This window comes from Mustelus asterias, chromosome 19 (genome assembly GCF_964213995.1).
Source record: "Mustelus asterias chromosome 19, sMusAst1.hap1.1, whole genome shotgun sequence".
NCBI classification, from domain to species: domain Eukaryota; kingdom Metazoa; phylum Chordata; class Chondrichthyes; order Carcharhiniformes; family Triakidae; genus Mustelus; species Mustelus asterias.
This window is the reverse complement of record NC_135819.1, coordinates 58,516,882-58,532,804: the sequence shown is the minus strand read 5'-3', so window position 1 is coordinate 58,532,804 and position 15,923 is coordinate 58,516,882. Positions and strand designations below refer to the sequence as shown.

General features: G+C 40.0%; 1 protein-coding gene across 5 annotated transcripts in view; it reads left to right on the top strand.

Annotated features, from left to right (window-relative positions):
• LOC144507971 (protein PHTF2) overlaps positions 1-15,923 on the top strand; it is a 101,752-nt gene that overhangs the window by 24,640 nt on the left and 61,189 nt on the right. The window contains exon 2 of one of the 5 annotated variants that reach the window (XM_078235595.1): positions 1,946-1,998. The exons of the other annotated variants lie outside the window; for them this stretch is intronic. The gene's annotated coding sequence lies outside the window, so the exon portion shown is untranslated. The remainder of the gene's footprint in view (positions 1-1,945; positions 1,999-15,923) is intronic. 5 annotated transcript variants of the gene reach the window in all.

The window sequence follows — 15,923 nt, the reverse complement described above, 5'->3', positions numbered from 1 at the left end:
ATAATGCTCTTGTGTGTAGTGCCTTGGGACATTTTACTGCATTAAAGGTGGTGTATAAATGCAAGTTATTATTGCTTAGAAAAGAATAACAGCCTGTTGTAAAAGTATAGTCAGCCACTTGGGACTTCTTACAACAAAGTGCACAATATTTTTCAACAGTTTATTCTTGAGCAGAAGTGTTTGTGCTGAATGCTGCCAGAATTAGCAGTTCATATTCATTTGGTTTATAGGAAAATTTGCCAGAATTCTGTGGGGAGAAAAACTTTTTAAAAAATGTAAATCTCATGTCTTTTACTTTTGTACTTGAGACTTTGTGCTCTCTGCATAGTATCTCCAGCACTGATCGTTATTCTCAGCCCTATCTGTGGCAGGTGGAAGAGTAGAAATATTTCTGCTAGGTAAAGTGAACTTTAGAAAGTCTAGGAAAGTACTGGATATAATTATTTTTTTAAACTGCCTTTAACCCCTGTTGATGACTACTTGCTAGCCCTTATCCTGAAAATCAGTTCATTCTAAGCCAAAGATTTTGCCACTGTTTTCCTATATTCAGCAGCAGGGCAGCAAAATCTATTTTGTAGATTGGGATGGGTAGATGTGATCAGGATTTCAATTTGGTGGATTTCAGCATTTATTGTTTGCTACTGGCTCTCTGCAGATCATGTGTATTTGGATACATTAACAGACTTAATACCTAAATGGAAATAGTAGTTAAAATGTTTACCGTCCATAGGGTATAAAGTTACTGACAGTTTTGTTTGTTTCTGGCATTGCACAATTAACCTTTAAGCATCTTTAAGTTGCCATTAGTTTCTAAATTCCCAACATTCAAGCAACAATAGAATTGTGTGTGGATGCTAAGCTTTTGTTTAATCCTTAGGTGGATTTTATAGCAGCTTCCTTCTCTTGCAAGGAAACTTTTTTTTAAAGTGTGTTTTACTTGGCTGGAGCTTCTATAGACCTTTAAAGGATTTGCATTGTTTGAACAGAGGGTGATCCAGGATGAATATGGAAAATGGAATTCTTCTGAAAATAGTGACCATTCTTTGCCAACATTTTACGTAATTTATTTTTACCATAGGGATTTTTTCAGTGCTTGCCAACCCATTTATCCATCCCAAATGAGAATGACAGGGATACACCATTCTGGATCAGTGCATAGATGTGTTTTCCCCTAATTTATCCTAAATATAATTCTGTTTTTAAAAAATAATCTATCACTAGAATACAATCAACGATTAACCCCAAAAACATTTTTAAAACTTCAAAAATTTTACAATTACAGTGGCAGATATGAAAGCATTATCCTGTGCCAAAAATGCTGTTGTTATACTAAATGACAGTCCTTAAGATCGAAAATGTACATTTTTTAAACTCCTGTACAGTGAGGCAGTACTTTATCATATTAAGTATCCTGTGTCCTAAATATAGGCGCTTGAATGATTGAAAGTGAGTGCCAGAATTAAAGTTTAGTGCTTTAATAATACAATTTATGATGAAAAGTCTGGTTTTGAACTTGTATACAGAAGTTGCCTTGTCTTAAAATGCTACATTTTCAGATTTTTTAATGATATTGGTTGGGCTTATGCTAAACGCAATTGGGTAGTTTGGCAGATAACAGTAAAATAATCAAGATGATTGTTATGTGGAATTGGATGACCTAATGCCACAGCAATTACATTTTCTCTGATTCCCGTAATGTAGTGAATATTTTATGAAATTCAGATCACTAAAGTCTGGAATTTTTCCTTTAAAAAGAATGAGAGCTTTTATACTGGTACTCAAGTTTCAGTTAGCTCGGTCCCTCCATCTCAGATTGTACTTCACTAAGATTCATTAGTCTAAATAAATAAGTTAGTTTGTTCTGTCTCACAATTTCTCTTTTTTTATGGTTTCTCTCTCATAAAACTTCTTTCATGGTCATCCTCACTCTTGCTTGTGTTCACAGATTTTCTCTCTTTCTCTCAAGAATCTCAAGGAGTTGGTTTGCAGGTGCAGCAGGTAATTAAGAAGGCAAATGGAATTTTGTCCTTCATTGTGAGAGGGATGGAGTTTAAAAACAGCGAGGTTATGTTGCAGCTGTATAAGGCGCTGGTGAGGCCACACCTGGTGTACTGTGTACAGTTTTGGTCTCCTTACTTGAGAAAGGACATACTGGCATTGGAGGGGGTGCAGAGGAAATTCACTTTGGTTGATTCCGGAGTTGAGAGGGTTGGCTTATGAGGAGAGACTGAGTAGACTGGGGCTATACTCATTGGAATTCCAAAGAATGAGGGGAGATCTTATAGAAACATATAAGATTATGAAGGGAATAGATAAGATAGAAGCAGGGAAGTTGTTTCCACTGGCGGGTAAAACTAGAACTAGGAGGCATGGCCTCAAAATAAGGGGAAGCAGATTTAGGACTGAATTGAGGAAGAACTTCTTCACACAAGGGTTGTGAATCTGGAATTCCCTGCCCAGTGAAGCAGTTGAGGCTACCTCATTGAATGTTTTAAGGAAGGATAAATAAATATTTGAACAGTAAAGGAATTAAGGGTTATGGTGAGCGGGCGGGTAAGTGGAGCTGAGTCCATGAAAAGATCAGCCATGATCTTATTGAATGGCGGAGCAGGCTCGAGGGGCAGATGGTCTACTCCTGCTCCTAGTTCTTATGTTCTTATGTTCTCACTGTAACTTTCTTACACATGATAATCTCTCCTGCATGCACTTTCTTTTCTTGCTCACTCACTTTATTTTTCTCTCTGGGCTCTGTTGCTCACAGCACTGCCTTGCATGCTTGTTCTTGCATTGTCTCATTCTCGTGTTTTCTGTGTATCGCGCACTGGAACCCGTTCTCTAACTCCCATCTTCCCAGCACACACACTGTTGCACATAATCTCTCTTTCACATTCTCTTTCTCACATGTACTCATGCCTTTTCTCTATCTTTCTCTTGTGTGTACCATTCTGGTGCTGCTTTCCTTCTGCTTTTTCTTTCTGCTAACAAATGCAAAAAAAGGTTAAAGTATGCAATTATACAAATATGAATATCGAGATCACATGGCCAAAGGCAGTGTCCATTATTTAGTAATAAAAATTCAGTAATAAAAATTGCATTTGTTATATGTGGCTAGTACCTAATGTTTTTGATAACACTTGTTACAGACTCTTTAAAAAACCTGGCTCCACAATTTCATGTGTACACTGATGGCACTTAGCTCCAACACTCCACCACTTGTCTTGACCATCTATGCTGCCTCTGTGATGTGCGGCTAGTATCTTGGATTGAACAAGGGTGTCCTGTATAATCCTTAATTAAGCTTATGACCTCGTAATCTCCTTTTCACAAAGAAGGCTCACTTTCACCTTCATAACCAAAATTAACACTTCCCAATCTCAGTCCATCTGCTACTGAACCCCTCAACCATCCTTCATCATGTACAGGATTCCCTATTCCATTGATAATCTGGTTGGCTTCTGGTAGCTTCAGCTCACAACAAATGTTCATACTCGTATTCTGTCACATACACCAAGTTATGTTCACCCACTGCACCTGTCTTTGTTGACTTACTTCGCTCCCAAACCATGAATTCATCAAATGTTGAAATTTCTATTTCCATGTTTGAATTTTTAATGTTTTTTCACTCCCCATCTCTGTAATCTTCTTGAGTTCTGCAGCTTCTCTCCCCAAACTTTCCTATACCTCCTATACCTTTTACCCTTTTTTCATCTCCTCTTGTCCCCCCATTCCTGGCTGTACGTACAGCTCCTTTGGCCCACTATTCTAGAAGTCCTTCACCATCTCCCCCTCCTTTCAAGGGTGGTGAATCTCTGGAATTCTGTGCCCACTGAAGTGGTGGAGGCTACCTCGTTGAATATGTTTAAATCACGGATAGATCACGGGGCGGCACGGTAGCACAGTGGTTAGCACTGCTGCTTCACAGCTCCAGGATCCCGGGTTCGATTCCCGGCTCGGGTCACTGTCTGTGTGGAGTTTGCACATTCTCCTCGTGTCTGCGTGGGTTTCCTCCGGGTGCTCCGGTTTCCTCCCACAGTCCAAAGATGTGCGGGTTAGGTTGATTGGCCAGGTTAAAAATTGTCCCTTAGAGTCCTGGGATGCGTAGGTTAGAAGGATTAGCGGGTAAAATATGTGGGGGTAGGGCCTGGGTGGGATTGTGGTCGGTGCAGACTCGATGGGCCGAATGGCCTCCTTCTGCACTGTAGGGTTTCTATGATCTTCTATGATCTTCTATGAGATGGATTCCTGATCGGTAAGGGAATTAGGGGTTATAGGGATCAGGCGGGTAAGTGGAACTGATCCACTTCAGATCAGCCATGACCTTATTGAATGGCAGGGCAGGCTCGAGGGGCTAGATGGCCTACTCCTGCTCCTATTTCTTATGTTCTTATGTTCAAGGCCATCCTTAAAACACACCTCCTTTGAACAAGATATGATTAATTCTCCTAATGTCTCTTCCTGGGGTTGGTGTCAGTTTGTAGTTTGGATATTGCTATTTCATGTGGATCCTGGAAGAAGTAAGTTCAATTTGTACGTATTAGGAATATGTTTTAGCTTTAAGTTTAATTTATATTCTTTGTATGTGGGTTAAAAAGATGAAATCTGGGCCTAGTTTCATTTTAGAGTGAAGACAGCAGGATTGAAGCTGTTCGGAAACCTGCCTTTTTAATGAGGTTTTGTGACTCAGGAAGTAGTTCGGGGAAGTTTAAAAAAACACAGTAGAGAAAAAACCGTGCGGCTGCTAGCAGCAGGGGTCTAGAGAGAGGGACCCACAGAGACAATCACGGTTTTTTTGTTGGTAAGTTGCTCTAAAGTGAAGGGAGCAGTTCAAATCTCTCTCATTGGAGATACCAGTAGATTGATGTGCAAAATAAGTCTAAGAGTTGCTCTAATGTTAAAGTAATAGTGAATGTTGAGTGACATTCGAGTGGCAAACTCTCTGCTAGTTGGAGCCATACCTAGTATATAGGAAGATGGTTTTGTGGGGGGGGGGGGGGTGTGGGGGTGGTCAATCATCTCAGCTCCAGGACATCTCTGAAGTAGTCCCTCAGGATAGCGTCCTAGGCTGAACCATCGTCACCTGTTTCATCAGTGACCCTCCCTCCATCATAAGGTCAGAAGTGGGATGTTGGCAGATGATTGTGCAATGTTCAGCACTATGTGTGACTGAGGCAAATGCAACAAGATCTGGATAATATCCAAGCTTGGACTGACAAATGGCAAGTAACATTTGTGCCACATAAATGCAGGGAATGATCATCACCAATAAGAGACAATCTAATCACTGCCCCCTAACATTCATTGGTGTTACTGTCACTGAATCCCCACTGTCAACATCCTTGGAAGCACAACTGGACTCGCCATATAAACACAGTGACTAAAAGAGCAGGTCAGAGGGTAGGAATACTGTGGCGTGTCACTCACCTTCTGATTCCCCATAGCCTGTCCACCATCTACAAGGCACAAGTTGGAAGTGTGATGGAATATTCCCCACTTGCCTGGATGGATGCAGCTCCAACAACATTCAAGAAGCTTGACACCATCCAGGACAAAGCAACCCGCTTGATTGGCACCACATCCACATGCACCCACTCCCTCACCACTGACGTTCAGTAGCAGCAGTGTGTACTATCTACAAGATGCACTGCAGAAATTCACCAAAGATCTTTAGACAGCACCTTCCAAATCCAAACAGATACATGGGAACACCACCACCTGCAAGTTCTCCTCCAAGCCACTCACCATTCTGACTTCAAAATATATCGCTGTTCCTTCGCAGTCACTGGGTAAAATCGTGCAGTTTCCTCCCTAATGGCGTGGGTCAAACCACAGCACGTGGACTGCAGCTCACCACCACGTTCTCGAGAGCAACTAGGGGTGGGCAATAAATGCTGGCCAGCCAGTGACGCCCATGTCCCATGATTGAGTTTAAAATAAGTTCTGGATCTCAATGGGGATACCAAGTTATCAACAGTTTATTGGGAGCTGGAACTGCAAGACGCAGGAACTAAAGAAAAATGAGAAAAGTACCAAGAAGACCTTTTAGGTTAGATCGGTTGAAAAGAACAGGAATCTAGTACCCTGGTAAGTGAAGTAAAGAGTGAGGAGCAGAGAAAGGCTTCAAATTTGAAGAGAAGGAAGCTGCAGAAACAGATTTGGAACAAAATACGTTTGTGAGAAGCTCACTATGGACTTGTGAAGCAGTGGTGTTTTCTTGAAATGGCTGAATACCTGAGAGAATGTGTGGAAGGTGAAGCTTGAATGCACATGGTGATCAGAAGGAGAGACTGAAACCCTGGCAGTGGATCCTTGTTGAAGTTATCCAAGTGAAAGTGCAGTTTAGAAGGACATTTAAATGTGAATTCTTTGAGAGTGGAGATTAGAAACTCAAGCTAAAAGACAGAATTTTTGTGAGACCAACTGGCTCACAGTGTGACTAGCATCTGGTGGGTGGGGGGGCGGGGGGGGGGGTGGTTGATGAGCGATCCTGTTTTGGGTGGTATCTGTCACTTGATTTTAGAGTGTGATGTGTCTGACCGCATTTTGCCTATTGGTTTATGTGGACTCTGTACTTACTGTGAACATTAGAGCATAAGATAGATTTTGTAACTTGTGTTATCTTTACAAATCTGTATATATGTAAAGGTATAGTTGTAGGTGAAGGAGTAGTGTATATAGTTCATCTTTTCTTGCTTAATATTTTCTTGTTTTATCCTTTTGTTAAAAGTTAATCAGCAGACTCTGTGTCACTCTGTTCAGTAGCTACCCAACACGTTCCACCTAATTCCACCTTAGGATCTGACTTGTCCAGTAGTAACATCAGCTGGGATCTTAACACATGGCAGCTTATTTTTCTGTATTAACGGCATGATATAAATGCTAGTTGCTGTATTTAAATGCTGTTTATTCTCTTTGATAATTGCCACTACATTTTTGAAATGCTTTCCTTTTAAGGTGTACTTCAATTCTTGTTTTAAATTCACAACTGGAACTTTGAATTGAGTTTATCAAGTCTCTCAAGTGTCATTACCTCACTTCTTTCCAACAAAATATTCTGGAGGTGTACATTACTACATGTGTTGAAATATAGCTAGGGCAAAAATTCCAACAAGAATATAAAACAATAAAGGGCCAAACTGAACCTGTAGTGGATGGGAAAGTGATATGGGGGTTGGGTGGGGACAGTGTGGGGTGAGGATAGATGAATTAAAAAGGCAAGCCATAAAGAAACATTCATTTTATTTTCCATTGTACACTTTCTTCTACTTGGACTATGTGCTTTGCTATATCTGCTTTATAACCCTAAATTGAAATCAGCCTTACATTCTCTAGGTAAGATGGATAGGTGAATATCTTTTTCACAAGAATGGAAACATTGTGCAAAAAATACAAAAATGGCACAGTTATATTCATGCAAGGTGAAAATTAATGCATGTTGACAGATTATACATTCCTCGAAGAATCTTCTCTGAAGTTAATGTCAGTGCTTGAAGTTTGTTAGCAGTCAAAAATTCATTGAAGCCACAATCTCTCAAACAAGTTGATTTAGATCCTAAAGCAACAGAGTTCATTCCAGCTGCAGAAATCAAAATTATAATCTGAGAAATGGAAGGTGCTTAATGCCATAGAATTATTAATGTGCTCTAATAATTAGATAAAGAGAAAATTATTGTTTTGTAATTCTTAATGTTCACATTGTGACACATTGAAATATGTTTACATTATTGTTACTTGGAGAATTGCAGATGGAACCTCCTTCAAGAATCCTGTGAAATGGGCCAGGGTCATGGTGTCTCTGTCATGAATGCATAACATGCTTAAAACAGAATGAATTGCTCTTTTTTTTATATGCCAAAAATTTGTGAGGCTGTACAATTTTCTGTGAGCAGTGACAATATTGATATTCAAATTAATATTAAATTGAAGAGGTGATTGAAAGGAACATGGGAACAAGGTGTAAATGTGATTAAGATTATTTCTGTGGAAGATAACATTGACATAAGCTAAATTGTCTGCTTCTCTGTTGTAACTGCTATATATTTCTATTCAATTTAAGTAGCATGCAAAAGTCCAGACTTATTGCAAAAAGGGTTTGTGCTTAGGGGAAGGTTAAAAGAATTTCTCTCCACACAATAGATTATTAGAATAGGGCTATATTATCAACAAGGGCTGTTGAAGCTGAATCAACAATAATGGTTAATAAAGAATCCAATAACAAGTTGGAGGATAGTATTGGAATGCTTCCTTCCACAGACATCTTTAGTAAAAGGCAAAAAACTTTAAAGATTTATCTAATTTGAAGAAATACAAGAGAATGTAGAGCAAAAATATGAAAATAAGAGAGTCCAATGTGAAACTAAAATTGGCACAGGTATAAAATGATGAAGGGGATAGATAGAGTGAACGTTCAAAGACTATTTCCTCGGGTGGATGGAGCTATTACAAAGGGGGCATAACTATAGGGTTCGTGGTGGGAGATATAGGAAGGATATCAGAGGTAGGTTCTTTACGCAGAGAGTGGTTGGGGGTGGAATGGACTGCCTGCAGTGATAGTGGAGTCAGACACTTTAGGAACATTTAAGCGGTTATTGGATAGGCACATGGAGCGCACCAGGATGATAGGGAGTGGGATAGCTTGATCTTGGTTTCAGATAAAGCTCGGCACAACATCGTGGGCCGAAGGGCCTGTTCTGTGCTGTACTGTTCTATGTTCTATGTTCTAGGTAGTGGCTGAAATTTCTGAGTTTATTTTTGATTGATGCAATGTAATTCCCATTAAGTTGTCAATTTTACCTAAAAATCCTCAAAAGGTGTTAAACAAAGTTTGTGAATAAGTGTGCAGTTTCTTCTTTTGGTACTGGTGAGCTATAAATATTTATAATGTGTATTTACCACTTTCATAAAACCATTTGAAAGCATACAATGTTATCTTGTTTGTGACTGGATCCATTGTACTTTTTGTGATCTGTACATAAATGTAGAACCTCTATAATTGCTATAATTAGCCTTAATTATGTCATATCCAATTTCATCAAGGACTTCTAGTTGTACTGTTCCCTCGACACTCCCATCCTTCAATACTTTACTCAAGTGGCCCTTGTTCAATAAGTATTGACAGCTGTTCAACAAAGCAGCATTATGACCAATCCAACCCTTTCCTCATTAAAAGATTACAGTCCGGAACTTTCAATTAAGAACTTCTGTTTTAAATCAGGAATGGGAACGTTTTTTGACTCTTTGTAGCATCACAACTGTCATACCTGAGATAACTGTACTTAGAGTTCTGGGATCCAGTATTTAGTATTCCAGTGTGGTTTCAGCATCTTACCTTGTAGCAGGATTAGCCATTTAATCTAAGATCGCCTTTTTGAGCAATTTTTTGTTTAACTTTTAAAAATGAGGTTTATTAGTACTTTCATTCTTCAGTGAATCATAGTAGACAGGTAAGGAAGTGTAATTATTTTGCTCCTCTCAGCAAAAAGATAAACAAGGGTCAAACGCTTGAATGGTTATAATCATTGCACATCGATTGCTATATAAAATTTCCATATTTATTTGTGATTATTTCAGATCAGAAATCAAGTAAAAATAGTAATTATGTAAATATCCCATCAGGTACATTAGTAAATAAATCTGGTTTTTGGATTACATTCGTTCATGCTCCATAAGTTTAGTGCTGGTGCACACACGCTAAACTTAGAGCGTGAATTAGCCGCTGAGAATTCGAGCAAAGCTGAGAGAGTTGAGTTCTGATGCTGTACTTTGGTTGCATTTTAAACGACAACTGCAGAATCAGTGCAAAGCCAAATGCAGTACAGGCATATGATTATGCCATGTGAGATGGCTGAGAATGTCAATGGTTACCTTTTCTAAAATTGCAATGAAGCACCTTCTGTTCGGCATCTTTCCTCAGTAGTCTTGCTAAAATTAGGAGTAATTCACATCCAGTCATTCTTTTTGAAGAGGGCATCACTGTCCTTTACTGGGTTTCTTAATTTAAACTTCATTCAGCATACTTAATTGGTTGACAGATGAGAAGGGAGGTTCTCTTCCTGGAGGCTGGCAGAGGGAGGCACCTTGTCATACAGCAGGATACCCGTCTGTTAAGGAGTGTATCCTTCTGCCTCTTGTTCCCCCTCTTTCTCTAACTACAGCTCATCGTCTAATAAGCTGTTTCCTTCCAGGGCCTCATTGTCTTCAAGGTCCACAACTCTCTGGAAGATCATGTATTGGAGAGCACATCAGATCACCCCAGTGACCAAGGCCCTTGCATTGGAATGCACCAACTGACTATCTGGCCTCTGAAATGACATTTTTTGGGAGCTTGATGGCCTGCTCAATGGTTGTCCTAGTGAGCAGGTGGCATTGGTTGAATCTCCTCTGTGCCTTTGTGTGGAGCTCTTGTCACCAAGGATCCACCCTTGCACTTTGGGGATTGGAGTGAAGATCTGAGGCAGCCTAGACTGGTGAAGGATGAAGATGTTATGACAGCTGCCAGGAAAATGCACGCATACGTGGTGACATAACTTGTGATTGTAGACCAATTACTTGAGGGAATGGAAGTGTTAGAAATGGTAGTTTTAAGGGATTTATATTTGTATTGGTAAACATTAGAAATAAGGTATAGTTTTAAGTGGATTTAATTTCATGTTTCTGTGCCTGAAAGTGTAAAACCTATAGTTAGATCCATGCTGGGCAAAGGTGTTTGTATGTGTGGGATTTGGTTTAAATTCCAACTGTGATCTTATTGTACTTAGAGAGTGCTACGACATGAAGAATAAATAGGCTAGCGGAAATATGCGCCCGTGGCTTAGCAACTGGAGGTCCTTTTAAGGAACCCTGGCTCAGAAAAGCTGTTGAATTTTAGTTTTATATATTGCAGTTGGAGGCAGGACACTGGGAAATGAACACATCTCAACTCTGCCAGCAGAAGCTGGACAGGACAAGGGAGTTACAAAGATTCAGGCTTCCTAAGGAACAAGATACAGTTCTGATAACCAGGGAATTGGAACAGAAAGAATCTCTTAAAATGACTGAAGAGAACAGGGACCAAGACATTGTTCAGAAGAATTCAAGGAAGAGTAAATGAAATGTTCTGAATTAAAGAGACAGTTGCAGTAACCAGATATAATGGGGACAGCAGACTTGAGTGGTAAATGAAATGTTTGGTGCCATTTTACTTGAGTCTGAGAATTGAGAGTTAAAGCAATTGTGAACAGTTTGTATAGTAGTCAAAACAAAGAAATCCTGGTGTAAAATCCTAGACTGGATTCGCTGTTAAAAGTGGAGCAGATGTTTTGTTTAAAAATGTAATTTGAAAACCTGGACTGGATTTCAGAAAGCAAACCCCAGAAAGCATTATTATGAGAGAAGATCCTAGCAGTGCTTGATTCATAACATAGAACACAACTACTTTATAATATAATCATGGGACATCCAGAAAGTATAAAATAATGCTTGTTTAAACCATGTTTAAATGTTTCTTTGATTGTCCTTGAATCTTCCCACCACACTTGCCATCCTCTCTCACCGCACCAGTGTGGCGCGCCGCACCCTTTGGGAACCACTGACCTAAATGCTGAGTGCCCACTCTCCTTGCCACCTATGTAGTTCTAAGAATACCAAGTGCCAAGTACTCCTTTGCCCTGATGACCCTTTGTTGGGCTGACGTGATACCTTGGGATATTCTTGACTGTCTCCCCATAGCTATTTAGAAACTGACAACTTCTCTGTCTGTGAATCTGTGAAACCTGTGCATTCCTTAAAATATTACAACTTCACCCTTCAACATGCTCTTGAGCTTTTTAGCTAGTTTAACTGACCACAGTTAAGAAGAGAGTGGGAATCCTGTTCTGCCGTCCCCCATCCTTACTGATTTAGTAATTATTGCCAGCACATGAGTCAGTAATTGATCTGCTGCTTGGCACCAATATTTTTTAGCCACCCACTCCTGCCTCCATTCCCATGTTTGGAGCACCCTGCAAATTCAGTCCCACATTTCAATAGTGGTCCCCAAAACTTTGTTTATGTGATTGGCAGTTTAGCACTGACTATGTAGTGTATGCGTTTGTGTTTCTGTGTGAAAAGGTGAAAGCAATTTGCCTTGTGTGCTAATTCTAGATCTACTGTCAGGTTATTGGCTGCACAGCAAATAACAGACTAAAAAATTCCGTTATCAGCGGATAATGTTTGAGTAAACTGTAACTTTCCACGTGGCTCACTGAATAATAATGTTGATGCACTGTTTTTAATTGAAAACAGGTTGTGCACTGAACATGATACTATTGATATTATATTTAAAAAAAACAACAAGCCCAGTTGTTTGTACAAGTGGGAAAGTGAAATCTGTAGAAACATAGAACAATAGAATTTCACAGCATGGAAGGTGACCATTTGGCCCATTTGTGTCCATACTGGCTGGCAAGTAGCTAACCAGCCTAATCCTAATGTCCAGTTCTTGGTCCATAGTCTATAGATTACAGCATTTCAACTGGATAATCAGATACTTTCAAAACTTTCAAGGAGTGATTTCCAGATCCCTAGCACCCTCTAGATGAGAATATTAACCCCATACCTCTAAATCTCCTACCTCTTGCTCTAAATCTATGATTTCACAATTATAGACCCCTCAACCAGAGGAAATAGGGCCTTCCTATCTACTGTCTCCTAATTTTATGTACTTCATTTGGGTAAGGATAGGCAATAACACCTCCTCTACTATTATCCTCAACACTGGTGCCCCATAAGGCTCTGTCCTTAGCCCCTCACAATACTCCTTATACACCTGTGAGTATGTGGCCAAATTCCTCTCCACCTCAATTTTCAAGTTTGCTGATGACACCACCCTGTCGGGTCAGATCTCAAACAATGATACGATGGAGAACAGGAAAGATAGAGAATTTGGTGAACTGGTGTGACGACAATAATCTCCCCCTCAATGTCAGTAAAACAAAGAAGATAGTCATCGACTTCAGGATGTACAGTGGAAGACATGCCCCTGTTTGCATGAACGGGGATAAAGTGGAAATGGTCGAGAGTTTCAAGTTTCTAGGTGTCCAGATCTCCAACACCCTGTCCCGGTCCCTGCATGCTGCTGCTATAGTAAGAAAGCCATCAACTTTCAGGAGGCTAAGGAAATTTGGCATGTCTGCTATGATTCTCACTAACTTCCACAGATGCACCCTTTCTGGTTGTATCATAGCTTGCTATGGTTTCTGTTCTGTCCAAGACCACAAGAAACTACAAAGGGTCATGAACGAAGCCCAGTCCATCATGCAAACCAGCCTACCATCCACTGACCCTGCCTACAGTTCCCGCTGCCTCAGAAAAACAGCCAGCATGATCAAGGACCCCACGCACCCAGGCATACTCTCTTCCACCTTCTTCTGTCAGGAAAAAGATACAAAAGTCTGAGGTCATGTACCAATCGAATGGACCTACCTTTCTCTACACCCTAGTTTTGACTGTAACACTACATTCTGCACACTCTCCTTTCCTTCTCTATGAAAGGTATGTTTTGTCTTTATAGCGTGCAAGAAACAATACTTTTCACTGTATACTAATACAATCAAATCAAAGGTATTCCCCTCAAGCATCTTTTGTGTCAAAGCAAACAATCCCAGCCAATTTAATCTTCCCTCACAACTAAATTCTCCAGTCCAAGTGTCATAAATGCTTTAATCACAAAAGAACATTCATTTTCATGGTCTAAGAGCATTCAGGAAGAATTGGTATTTTTACTGTCGCTTAAAGGGTTAATACGAGGACTCTGGTTGCTACTGTTCCTGGAAAATACAGCATTTTACAAGAAAAGGTAATTCAGCAGTTTTACAGAAGCTGGAAACCTCTTGACCTTGGTGGACTGTGGTTTATGACTTTGAAAACAAAACATGTCTGAAAAACTATTTTAAAAGCTGATAGGCTGGTTTTGCTTTTTGGGAGAAAACTAGAAGGATCAACAGCTTGGATAGACAATAGCTCCAGAAGCTCCAGACCATAAGCAAAAAGTGAATGGAAGTTGTATGGAACTTTGGTGAGGCCACAGCTAGAGTACTGTGTGCAGTTCTTGTCACCACATTATAGGAAGGATATGATTGCTCTGGAGTGGGTGCAAAGGAGATTCACAAGGATATTGCCAGGGATGGAATATTTAAGTTATGAAGAGAGGTTGGATAGGTTTGGATTGTTTTCATTGGAGCAGAAAAGACTGAGGGGTGACCTAATTGAGGTGTACAAGATTATGAGGGGCATGGACAGAGTGGATAGGGAATAGCTGTTCCTCCTTTGTTGAAGGGTCAGTTACGAGGGGACATATGTTCAAGGTGAAGGGCAAGGGGGAATGTGAGGAAAAACTTTTTTACCCAGAGGGTGGTGACAGTCTGGAATGTACTTCCTGGGGAGGTGGTAGAGGTGGGTTGCCTCACATCCTTTAAAAAGTACCTGGATGAGCACTTGGCATATCATAACATTCAAGGCTATGGTAAATGGGATTGGGTGGGAATTCAGGTGTTTCTTGTGTGCCAGTGCAGAGTCGATGGGACAAAGGGCATCTGTATGATGTGTGATTCTATGATTCAGTATTGCTTTACGTTCTGAAATTGACTGACTGCAAGTTTTCTGTGAAGTCCGCCCACAAAGTAGTACAAGAGTCATCAATTGGTTTGCAAATCAGTGCTGAGAAACCAAACGTATAACCGGGATGCCATTTCAAGCATTCCATCCTTTATCCTTTTCCCTTGAACCATTAACTTCTAACCTTTCGGCTGAATTCCTTTATTTTATTACTTTTTTGGTGTGTGTGCGAGAGTTAGGATATTTAGAGCAATTATTATTCTTATTTCCTGTTGTATGTCTATAAGCTTTGACTTAGAACCAGATTGTTTGCATCTATTTGACCCTGAGGAGAACTTCTGACCACATTCACACACACACTAAAATATCTTCCATCCATCCATCTCTGTAACATTGCCTGTCTCTACCCCTGCCTAGGCTTATCTGCTGCTGACACCCTCATTCATGACTTTTTTACCTTTAGTCCATTCCAACTTTCTCCTGAAGGGCCTCCCATCTTTTACCCTCTGTAAACTTGAGGTTATCCAAACTACTGCCTGTATCCTACTTTGCATCAAGTCCCGTTCATCTATTAACCCATGTTTTCTGATCTACATTGGCTCCTGCATCAGAAATACTTCTTTTATTAAAAAAAAACTCATCCTTATTTTCAAAACCCTCTATGGCATTATCCACCCCCCCCCCCCCCATCTTTTTGTAACCTCCTCTAGCTGTACAATCCTCCAAAATATCTTCTCCTTCAATTCTGCATTTTTGTGCATTCCTGATTTCATTGCTCCACCATTAGTCATGCCTTCAGCTGCCAAGGAAGTTTCGGAATTTCCTTTCTTAACCCTCCTGACCTCTCTTTCCTCTTTGTAGAAAGCTCTTTAAAACCTGCCTCTTGTCATTTGCTCTTCATGTGCCTCAATTTTTGTTAACACTCCTGTGGAACGTTTTATTACATTAAAAAGATGCTTTTAAAATACATGAAACTTTTACCAGTTTAAATTTAACATCCAGGCATAGCAGAAGTACTATGATGTGATCTTTCTGTCCGTATGGGAAGATGCACTATGTAAACTTCCAGTGTATTATAGCAAGATGTGAATGAATCTAATTTATTTTGTTAGTTGTGGTGTAGTATCTTGATAAATTTGTAGAAATTATGGTTGGAAAGAGGACTATTAGGGAGCACCATTTACTAATTTAATGTTAATTTCAGCTGTGGGAGTATTTTCAGGTTTGAAATCACAAAACTTAGGTCGGGTTTGGAAGAGGATTTAGAAGGTCTAGGCTATATGTACCAACCCATCTCCAAAGATACGCGGGTTAGGTGGATTGGCCATGGTAAAATTGTCCCTTAGTGTCAGGGG